The sequence below is a fragment of the Lissotriton helveticus genome, chromosome 4_1, assembly GCF_964261635.1.
Source record: "Lissotriton helveticus chromosome 4_1, aLisHel1.1, whole genome shotgun sequence".
In the NCBI taxonomy this organism is placed as follows: Eukaryota; Metazoa; Chordata; class Amphibia; order Caudata; family Salamandridae; genus Lissotriton; species Lissotriton helveticus.
The window spans coordinates 1,055,834,796-1,055,847,134 of record NC_136063.1 but is presented as its reverse complement, the minus strand read 5'-3'; the positions used below and the strand labels follow the sequence as shown (position 1 = coordinate 1,055,847,134).

At 45.5% G+C, this 12,339-nt stretch overlaps 1 pseudogene; it reads left to right on the top strand.

The window, feature by feature from the left end:
- Positions 1-7,223, top strand: part of LOC144828107 (uncharacterized) — a 54,408-nt pseudogene extending 47,185 nt beyond the window's left edge.
- Positions 7,224-12,339: the final 5,116 nt, after the last annotated feature.

Genomic DNA, 12,339 nt, shown 5'->3' with positions numbered 1-12,339 from the left:
CACATCAGTGAAATAATCGCCAGACGCGTTTCAGGAAGTTCATTTTCCCTTCTTCAGTGGCTTGTGAAACCCATGGGGGCAGGAAGCACAGTTCATATGCACACCTCAATTGCAAACACCTGCCATGGTGGGCGTGGCCATGTGCATAGCCTTCTGGGTGTTGTAGTGCGCAAAAATTGTTCCACAATGGGCGTGCTATTCCAGTCCCCAAACTTAATCACCAAATAATTCCCAAGTGGGTGGATGCATTCGTTGTCAATTGTCTGCCCCGCTTTGTAGCTGACATTCTGGAGCGATCGGGCACCCCCTGCAAGGTGCCGGACCTCCTTCCTCCCTATTCGTCTTACACCTCATAGTGCAGGCTCGGGATCCGCACACCGGCGATGGGCCTCTTCTCGACCGGGACCGGCCGATTAAAATCCAAAAATAGCAGGATGCCCAAAGTGAAGAGGCCACAGGAAGTTGAAATATTTGCTCACGAAGTTTAATGGCAGCTTGCACACAGGCAAAAGGACAGCAAATCACATCAGTGAAATAATCGCCAGACGCGTTTCAGGAAGTTCATTTTCCCTTCTTCAGTGGCTTGTGAAACCCATGGGGGCAGGAAGCACAGTTCATATGCACACCTCAATTGCAAACACCTGCCATGGTGGGCGTGGCCATGTGCATAGCCTTCTGGGTGTTGTAGTGCGCAAAAATTGTTCCACAATGGGCGTGCTATTCCAGTCCCCAAACTTAATCACCAAATAATTCCCAAGTGGGTGGATGCATTCGTTGTCAATTGTCTGCCCCGCTTTGTAGCTGACATTCTGGAGCGCTCGGGCACCCCCTGCAAGGTGCCGGACCTCCTTCCTCCCTATTCGTCTTACACCTCATAGTGCAGGCTCGGGATCCGCACACCGGCGATGGGCCTCTTCTCGACCGGGACCGGCCGATTAAAATCCAAAAATAGCAGGATGCCCAAAGTGAAGAGGCCACAGGAAGTTGAAATATTTGCTCACGAAGTTTAATGGCAGCTTGCACACAGGCAAAAGGACAGCAAATCACATCAGTGAAATAATCGCCAGACGCGTTTCAGGAAGTTCATTTTCCCTTCTTCAGTGGCTTGTGAAACCCATGGGGGCAGGAAGCACAGTTCATATGCACACCTCAATTGCAAACACCTGCCATGGTGGGCGTGGCCATGTGCATAGCCTTCTGGGTGTTGTAGTGCGCAAAAATTGTTCCACAATGGGCGTGCTATTCCAGTCCCCAAACTTAATCACCAAATAATTCCCAAGTGGGTGGATGCATTCGTTGTCAATTGTCTGCCCCGCTTTGTAGCTGACATTCTGGAGCGATCGGGCACCCCCTGCAAGGTGCCGGACCTCCTTCCTCCCTATTCGTCTTACACCTCATAGTGCAGGCTCGGGATCCGCACACCGGCGATGGGCCTCTTCTCGACCGGGACCGGCCGATTAAAATCCAAAAATAGCAGGATGCCCAAAGTGAAGAGGCCACAGGAAGTTGAAATATTTGCTCACGAAGTTTAATGGCAGCTTGCACACAGGCAAAAGGACAGCAAATCACATCAGTGAAATAATCGCCAGACGCGTTTCAGGAAGTTCATTTTCCCTTCTTCAGTGGCTTGTGAAACCCATGGGGGCAGGAAGCACAGTTCATATGCACACCTCAATTGCAAACACCTGCCATGGTGGGCGTGGCCATGTGCATAGCCTTCTGGGTGTTGTAGTGCGCAAAAATTGTTCCACAATGGGCGTGCTATTCCAGTCCCCAAACTTAATCACCAAATAATTCCCAAGTGGGTGGATGCATTCGTTGTCAATTGTCTGCCCCGCTTTGTAGCTGACATTCTGGAGCGATCGGGCACCCCCTGCAAGGTGCCGGACCTCCTTCCTCCCTATTCGTCTTACACCTCATAGTGCAGGCTCGGGATCCGCACACCGGCGATGGGCCTCTTCTCGACCGGGACCGGCCGATTAAAATCCAAAAATAGCAGGATGCCCAAAGTGAAGAGGCCACAGGAAGTTGAAATATTTGCTCACGAAGTTTAATGGCAGCTTGCACACAGGCAAAAGGACAGCAAATCACATCAGTGAAATAATCGCCAGACGCGTTTCAGGAAGTTCATTTTCCCTTCTTCAGTGGCTTGTGAAACCCATGGGGGCAGGAAGCACAGTTCATATGCACACCTCAATTGCAAACACCTGCCATGGTGGGCGTGGCCATGTGCATAGCCTTCTGGGTGTTGTAGTGCGCAAAAATTGTTCCACAATGGGCGTGCTATTCCAGTCCCCAAACTTAATCACCAAATAATTCCCAAGTGGGTGGATGCATTCGTTGTCAATTGTCTGCCCCGCTTTGTAGCTGACATTCTGGAGCGATCGGGCACCCCCTGCAAGGTGCCGGACCTCCTTCCTCCCTATTCGTCTTACACCTCATAGTGCAGGCTCGGGATCCGCACACCGGCGATGGGCCTCTTCTCGACCGGGACCGGCCTTTTAAAATCCAAAAATAGCAGGATGCCCAAAGTGAAGAGGCCACAGGAAGTTGAAATATTTGCTCACAAAGTTTAATGGCAGCTTGCACACAGGCAAAAGGACAGCAAATCACATCAGTGAAATAATCGCCAGACGCGTTTCAGGAAGTTCATTTTCCCTTCTTCAGTGGCTTGTGAAACCCATGGGGGCAGGAAGCACAGTTCATATGCACACCTCAATTGCAAACACCTGCCATGGTGGGCGCGGCCATGTGCATAGCCTTCTGGGTGTTGTAGTGCGCAAAAATTGTTCCACAATGGGCGTGCTATTCCAGTCCCCAAACTTAATCACCAAATAATTCCCAAGTGGGTGGATGCATTCGTTGTCAATTGTCTGCCCCGCTTTGTAGCTGACATTCTGGAGCGATCGGGCACCCCCTGCAAGGTGCCGGACCTCCTTCCTCCCTATTCGTCTTACACCTCATAGTGCAGGCTCGGGATCCGCACACCGGCGATGGGCCTCTTCTCGACCGGGACCGGCCGATTAAAATCCAAAAATAGCAGGATGCCCAAAGTGAAGAGGCCACAGGAAGTTGAAATATTTGCTCACGAAGTTTAATGGCAGCTTGCACACAGGCAAAAGGACAGCAAATCACATCAGTGAAATAATCGCCAGACGCGTTTCAGGAAGTTCATTTTCCCTTCTTCAGTGGCTTGTGAAACCCATGGGGGCAGGAAGCACAGTTCATATGCACACCTCAATTGCAAACACCTGCCATGGTGGGCGTGGCCATGTGCATAGCCTTCTGGGTGTTGTAGTGCGCAAAAATTGTTCCACAATGGGCGTGCTATTCCAGTCCCCAAACTTAATCACCAAATAATTCCCAAGTGGGTGGATGCATTCGTTGTCAATTGTCTCCCCCACTCGGGTTTGAACTTTAAAGTATTATTTTACTCTGGGAGCAGCTCACTGCAGCAAGATTTATTGAACTACCAGCACCAGCAGGCCCCGGGGGCGCCCACGCCCACTGGAGCAGGTGCAAATCATTGAATAACTTTGAAAGCTCCACACAGAGTTTGCTGAAGCCTCTGAAGAAATGCTCAGGGGAGCATGAAACGCGTCAGGCTTGTAAATAGCATGGACTCTGTTCTCATCTTTCTACGCTGTTTTCCTGAAATTAAAAACGAAATTCTACAACCTACCTGTATGCTGGCTCTTTAAAAGTGGGACAATCTTTGTGTTGGATTATTTACTGGCCAGTCCCGGTCAGGGAAGAGCCCTTACTACATACAAGTGGTCCAAGCTGCATTCACATGGCATACAGCAAGAATTGGCAGGCAAGGTCGTTTTTCAGGTTGTTATTTGCAGCGCAGAGCAGTTTGAACATTTTCCAGCCCCACTCGGGTTTGAACTTTAAAGTATTATTTTACTCTGGGAGCAGCTCACTGCAGCAAGATTTATTGAACTACCAGCACCAGCAGGCCCCGGGGGCGCCCACGCCCACTGGAGCAGGTGCAAATCATTGAATAACTTTGAAAGCTCCACACAGAGGTTGCTGAAGCCTCTGAAGAAATGCTCAGGGGAGCATGAAACGCGTCAGGCTTGTAAATAGCATGGACTCTGTTCTCATCTTTCTATGCTGTTTTCCTGAAATTAAAAACGAAATTCTACAACCTACCTGTATGCTGGCTCTTTAAAAGTGGGACAATCTTTGTGTTGGAATATAAATATATATATATATATAAACAGAAGAACAGTTCACCAGACGCGGCACCACACGTCCCGGGTGCACTCCAACGTAGTGGTGAATCGCGTCGTATTGAAAACAATCCGCCCATTTGTGGAAAAATATGGAGGCAATCGACGGGGAGATACTTTGAAGGTGGAAGTTTTATTCGGCAGACAACACGAAGCAAACTGACAGGAGCGTTTCGGCAACGCCTTCTTCAATGTCAGTTACCATTACACAGTAATTCGTATTTATGCAAAACAGTAAAGGAAAACGTCATTTTGCACAATGGAAAGTGAAAAGGTATACACAAAGAGGTAAAAACTTTAGTATCGATGTCGGCCATCGAAAGATGCATAATTCAATACAGTCCTTATTGGAACAGGCCACTCATCTAACAATAATCCACTAACAGAAACTCATTGTGTCATAATTGAATACATAGAAATATATACAATTTAACTAATGTGCAAATTTCGGAGCATGTATCGTGAGAAATTCCACCAGGCGAGTCGGCCAATCAAAAGCAGTGCAAGGTGCAGATAAGTGCCCTCCCAATATCGCAATAAATAGAAGCAAAAAACATTCAAGCCCAAAATGGGCATACGTTACAAAAAGGGGGGTTGAGCCCATGCAGTCGCGGGGACCTGGGCGCTATGTGGTATATGAAAAGAAGGGTCCCCGCAAGGAACCGTGTTGTGTACAACACACACTGATACAATTATGATCGAATTAACCTCAAACAAGGAGCATCAATCAGAAGGACTTATAAAAGGTATTGTCCTTTATTTTACAATACCAAATTTCACTATGAAAACACAATCACATTTGCATTTAGTAAATAGCCCCAGTTGGGAGAAAAGGGAAGGGAGGGGTGTGCTCAGGGCTTTGTAAAGTCACAGAAGAATAAACACAATCAAAAAGAAGGTGAATTATAACAGTCTTAAATCAAATTCAAAACAACTCAAATACAAGGCCTAAACAGTTAGGGCATCCATTGAAAAACTGTTATGCTGAGGACATTCCACGGTCACATACATAGTTCAGAGTAATCAGGGGCATGTGCCGGAGGTCCAAAGTGAGGGAAGAGCCGTCTTCATCATGACAAGTGCAGGAAAGGGAAATAATGAATATCGTTGAGTTTGACCATGACCTCTGGTCTGATCTTACTCAATTCCATGTCCAGAGGCCCCTTCGGGCCCGGACTCCATGGTAACTGTAGCCATTGTATTGTAATATTGTCAAATAGGATGACATTCAATAGGTCTCACAAATAAATTAGTCTGACCTTTGGTTTTAATTTACAGATTTAACCGCCCCACCCAACTCCTGCCTTTCCCTTTCCTGCACTTGTCCTGATGAAGACCCCGTTAAAGGATCTAACGTAACCTACGGCTAGGGGTCGAAACGTCGACGGCTCTTCCCTCACTTTGGACCTCCGGCACATGCCCCTGATTACTCTGAACTATGTATGTGACCGTGGAATGTCCTCAGCATAACAGTTTTTCAATGGATGCCCTAACTGTTTAGGCCTTGTATTTGAGTTGTTTTGAATTTGAATTAAGACTGTTATAATTCACCTTCTTTTTGATTGTGTTTATTCTTCTGTGACTTTACACCGCCCTGAGCACACCCCTCCCTTCCCTTTTCTCCCAACTGGGGCTATTTACTAAATGCAAATGTGATTGTGTTTTCATAGTGAAATTTGGTATTGTAAAATAAAGGACAATACCTTTTATAAGTCCTTCTGATTGATGCTCCTTGTTTGAGGTTAATTCGATCATAATTGTATCAGTGTGTGTTGTACACAACACGGTTCCTTGCGGGGACCCTTCTTTTCATATACCAAAATGGGCATACATCCTATCCAGAATTAATAACGTAGATGAATATGTATGTTGAAGCCCTGATGGGCATAAGCCACATCAGCATGGGTTGGACACTAAGTAATACATTATATAGAGTGAATCAAATACTTATGGAAAAAATACAAATGTCAGAAAAACATAGGACAGACAATAATAGTTCAGTTAGGGGGCGCTCAGAGTACTCAATTCTTACTCATTGTTAAGACCCTGCGGGGTTTTAGTTGCCAGCTCAACTATATACCTGGATTCCAAGCATCTCAGTGCCTTTACTCTGTCCCATCCTCTCTCATTCTTTTCAGTTTGATCAATACAGTAGAATCTCAGCAAATCCCGATTGCTCTGGTGCATCTGTTCGAAAGGACGTGCGACTGGATATGTTTGATCTTTTTTAGCAATCGCACGCAAATGCTCGAGAATTCTTTTTTTGGCAGGATGAATGGTGCTGCCAATGTGCTTTTTGGAGCAGGGCCATACTAGGCAGTAGATCGTAAAATCAGAGTTACAATTCAAAAGTTTGTTTATCTTTCTGGATGTTTTGAAACCCTCTTTTCCTACCTCATAGTCTGTGGCTTTTTTGCTGAACTTACAGGCCTTACAATTGAGGCAAGGAAAAAAACCTTTACTTCTACAAATATTAGGGGTGCCAGATGTAAAATTACTATGAACCAAGTGATCTTTGATAGATGTGCTGCGTCTGTAAGTGATGAGCGGGTGTGGTGATAACACCCGTTTCATCACATTGTCAGTTCTCACTTTGTGCCAGTTCTTTCGAAGGATTTGTGTGACCCTCTGTGATTTTTCATGAAATCTCGTAATCATTCTTAAAGGACCCGTTTTTGACATTTTAGTTCTCTCAACTAACAGTGTATTTATTTCTGTCACTTAGGTTTTATGGATGGCTTCCCTCAAAATGCCTTGAGTATATCCCCTAGTGCTGAACCTCTTTACAGTATTTTTCTTAGCTTTCACAAATTCATCATTTGTGGTACAATTCCGCTTGACGCGCAGAAGTTCGCCAAACGGGATGTTTTTTATCAGAGGTTTGGGGTGTTGGCTGCCGGCATGCAATACGGCATTGCCAGCAGTGGGGTTGTGGTAAAGTTTGGTAAGCAGTTTTCTACCCTCAGTGTAGATTTCAAGATCTAGATAGAAGACACTGTCTGATCTTATGGTGGTAGTAAAGGGAAGGTTAAGGTTGTTGTTGTTAAGGGCTTCTATATATTCAGTAGCTTCTCTCTGAGACCCTCTCCAAACGATAAGTAAATCGTTAATATATCTCACCATAGGGCAACTTTTTCAACCCAATGGTCATATTGGTCCGCCCAGGCCACATGCTTCTATCACCAGCCAACGAAAAAGTGCGCATAGCTGGGGGCGAAGCACATGCCCATCGCGGTACCACTTCTCTGTCGATAAAGTTGCCATCAAACCGAAAGATATTGTTCTCCAGGCAGAAAGCTGTCATTTCTATCAGCATGGTATTATGGTCATGATATTTCAAGGCACGTTTGTTGAGGAACCATCTGATGGCATTAAGGCCCTTAGTGTGTTCTATGCAGGTATAAAGACTGGTGATGTCCAATGTGATCATCACCATGTCATCTTCCCATTCAATCCCTTCAATTAATCTTAAAAATGCCTGCGTGTCTTTAACATAAGAAGTTAAATCTTTTACCAAAGGGTTCAAAATGGAATCAATGGAAATGGAAATGTTCTCCAATAAACAGTTCTGTGAAGCTACAATCGGTCTCCCCGGTAGCCGTGTGAGATCCTTATGCACCTTCAGGAGATGATAGAAGGTGGGAATCACCGGGTGTTCACAGAACAGAAAACGATGTTCCTCTGAATCAATCAGTCCACTGTCCTGCCAAGCCTGCAGGAGGTCCTGGATTTTCACTGCACAGTCATTATACTCTCTCCTATGTATGGGTGTATAGCATGTGGTATCATTCAACTGGTGTTGTGCCTCCTTAATATAGTGGTCTTTGTCAAAAATGACAATATTGCCCCCTTTGTCAGAGGGTTTCACAATCACAGACTCATCCTTTTTCAGGTCCATGATGGCTTTCCACTGTCCAAAAGGGATATTGAATCGTTTATTCTTGGTTGATTTATCGTTCCGTTTTTTAAGGTCAGAAATGATCACTTCATGGAAGACATCGATTGCATCGTATGGCAACTGGGGAATGATTTTAGATTTTGCCCTTAAACAAGGTCTGTCCTCTAATTTGTGAGACACCTGCCATGCCTGAGATGGTGGTGGCGTTAAGTCCCGGGGAATGTTTAGTCTCAGGTATGTCTTCCAACGATTGTAGTGCCAATAGTGCCTCTTGGTCATTACCACTGAGTTCAATCTCTTCATTAGAAGTAGTGGAATTGGATGTTGGTTTGGGGCGTAAGGTATGAATCTTTAGCAGCTTGAGCTTTGTAATATACTTGTACAGATCAATCCTTGTTTGCGTGTAATTAAACGTGGAAGTTGGACAAAAGGTGAGACCTAATTTCAAGACCTGTATTTCATCGTTGCTCAGTTCTCTGTGAGAGAGATTAATGATGGGGTTTTTTCAACTTTCTCACCCTATTGTTTGGCGTTTACCATCTGCCACCCCTCTTGCTACGCGTCATCCTGGGGGTAACTGATTCTCCCTGTCCTTTTTTGCCCCTTCTGATTTTGGGTTTGGTTGGTCTGGTGGGTGCACTCTTGGCGGTGGCATTTGTCTGCTTTCCCTGATCAATTGTTATTCCCCCGAAAAAGTAGGCTCATTCATGGTCTCCGTTCTGTCAGGTACTGTCAAGCTTGTAATGGAGGTTGCCTCGGAAACACCATGGAATTGAAGCTCAGTCCACAACTCCCCCTCACCGGTTCACTCCGCCCCAGACTATAGTTATACTGGTAGCAAGAGGTGATGCCCGTGTGCGGAAAGCAGGGAAACAAAACAAGGTAAGGAGGGAAAACAAAGTGTCTTCATACACAGTATTCGAGCCAGTCAAATCGAGGGACAGGGAGACTTCTGTGACCTTCTCCTAGAATACAAAGAGGGAAGGTTATATCAATTCTTATAGGGCAGGTAAGATTAATGGTGGGAAATGATATATGCAACTACCTGTTTATATACTGGGTGTGTGTGTATTCTTCGTACTCCCCAATGTTCTGTTCTCTCCACAGCACAAAAGTAAATAGGGACAAGAATGCTGGAACACCCTAAAATTGTAAGCATATAGTATAAACCCTGAAGTGTAATCTCTATAAGGATATATGGGTGTAGACTCCTTAGGATACCTTAGTGAAGGAAGGAAGGACGGTATTCTCCTGTTGTCTTCACAAGAGACGATAGAGGTTAAAAAATACTGTGTATGCCCTGTAAAGCAATATGCACAATAAATCAATATGGTGAACCCCTACTTGTTACTCTCTATTAGGGAAGTTCATACAACCTTATGTTACCTGTGTGGGGGGGTAGTACAAACTTATAGATGATCGTGGATATGCAGTAAATACTGAATCCTGTTAAATGTATATGGAGCAATTCACTCTTGCTCAGACTCGCTAATGAATATACTAAATAATAGGCGAAACAATTATTCCAACACACGAATCCTACTAGAAACAAAACTAACTCAAGATATACTGCTGCCGTCTCAGCACAAGCTAAATAACATGCCGGATCCGTGACACGAATACCTGCAGTGTAAATATACACGGAGATTCAAAGAGGACTGGATACGCCGATTGCAGGATCTGACGAGACCCGTATACGCCACCACCGTGACCCGGAAGATACACTGGACTTCTGACCCGGAAGGAACGCGAAGCGTTCTGTAAACAGCGAGGAAGGTTTTTAAACGTGTTGCACGCATGCGCCAACCTCCGCGCATGCGCTTTAAACATCTCCGTCATCTTGCCAACCATTGCCCTCAGGAGAACCGTCAACCACGAACCTGCCGTTCATGCAGGCACGACAGTACACCCCTCCTAAACCCCCTCCCACCGGTTTGGGTTTCCCGGGGTACTTTCTATGAAACAGACGCAACAGCCTCGGCGCATGTATTTGGCTAGCAGGCTCCCAACTGCGCTCCTCAACACCATAACCCTTCCAATGAATCAGGTACTGCAATCTGCCCCATCTTCTTCGGGAGTCAATGATGGCTTCAACCGCGTATCCCTCTTCAGTATCAACAACAACAGGGGTGGGGGCCAATGGAAGACGTGTACCAGGTGCAACAGGTTTAAGGAGTGACACATGAAAAACAGGGTGTATTTTCATGGACGGAGGAAGGTCAAGCCTCAAGGCAACAAGGTTCACTATTTTGGACACAGGAAAGGGACCTATGTATTTAGGTTGAAATTTACATGCCCCTCTCAATGCAATGTGTCTGGTTGACAACCATACCTTATCCCCTATTTGATACGTGGGTGCAGGTGTCCGGTGTGCGTCCGCCCCTTTCTTGTACAGTGTTTTGGCTGTATCAAGATTATCCTGGATGAAATTGTGTACTACTTGCAAATGTTGGACCAATGCCGACACTGCTGGGGTGTCGCAAGAGACCGAAAGGGGTATAGGCAGTACCCGGGGTTGGAACCCATGAGATCCGTAAAAAGGGGTGAACAAAGTGGAGAAGTGATGACTGTTATTGTAAGACAATTCTGCGAACCAAATTATTTCGTCCCAATCTTGACTAGACTGGATACATTGGCATCTCACGAATTGCTCAAGGCTTTGGTTAACGCGTTCTGTTTGTCCATGCGTCTGTGGATGGTGGCTGGATGACAAACGAACGTCCACCTGTAGCAACTTACATAATTGTCTCCAGAATCTAGATATAAATTGTGTACCCCTATCGGTTATCAAAACAAAGGGAATTCCATGTAATCTGGTGATGTGTCGTAAAAACACCTGTGCTAACCTCATTGAAGTAGGAAGACCTGGCAAAGGAATAAAATGGGCAGTTTTGGTGAATGAGTCAACCACCACCAACAGGGTAGTATTTCCGTTACTAGTGCGTGGCAACTCCACAATGAAGTCCATTGACACAGTGTGACATGGACCCGGTGGCGTAGGAATAGGACAAAGAAGACCTACTGGTTTGACATGGGATGCTTTTCCTTGGGCACAGATGTGGCATGTCTTAACATAATCCTGTACGTCTTGTGAAAGGCTAGGCCACCAACAATAACGTTTCACCATTTCTATCGTTCTTTTATATCCCGGATGACCGGCTGTTCCCTGAGTGTGACACCAATGTAATACCTTCTGTCGCTGTGGAGTAGTGGGAATATACAAACTCCCCTGTACATAATATAACCCTTGTCTACACTGGGTGTCTTGGGATTTAAGATACTCAAGGGTGTCAGGAGTTTGTTGAGCTTCCTTGACTTCATTCATGAACCTTTCTTCGGCAGTGAGTACCCCTATTATCCTGTTGGTATCTAGGATGTTGGGTGGATCCTCTGATGAAGGCGAGGGATCAAAACCAATGCGAGATAGGGCATCTGCCTTCCCATTCTTTTTACCAGCCCTGAATTGTATTTCAAAATCATACCCACTAAAAAATTGGGTCCATCTTAGTTGCCTCATGGATAGTGACTTGGTAGTCTTAAGGTATTGCAGGTTTCTATGATCTGTTATGATAGTAACAGTGTATCGTGTGCCCAACAGATATGGCCTCCATTCTTCTAGTACCTTCTTTATTGCAAGGAGTTCTCTTTCCCCCACTGCATAATTGATTTCAGGAGCGGTAAGTTTGTGAGAATAAAAAGCCACTGGATGTAATTCTCCCGTTTCGGGGTGGACTTGTGATAGTACACCTCCCACTGCTACTTGTGACGCATCTACTTCAACTACAAAGGGACTCTGTTGATCAGGATGCCTGAGAATGGGAGCGCTCGTGAATGCCTCTTTTAAGGTGTTAAAGGCTTTTTCCGCTTCAGAAGACCACACAAACGGAATGCCTTTCCGCAATAGCCTAGTAATGGGGGTTACAATTTCAGAGAAGTGACTAATAAAGCGCCTATAGAAATTGGCGAATCCTATAAACCGCTGCACTTCCTTAACTGTCTTAGGTGATGGCCATTGTACCACTGCCTGAACCTTATGGGGATCCATTTCCAAACTGTGTGATGATATCACGTATCCCAAAAATGTTACCTGGGACCTCTGGAAAAAACACTTGTCCAGCTTGCAGAATAAAAGATTATCTCTCAGTTTCTGTAAAACAGATTGAACATGTGTGAAATGTTCGTCTAGGCTGGCAGAATAAATTA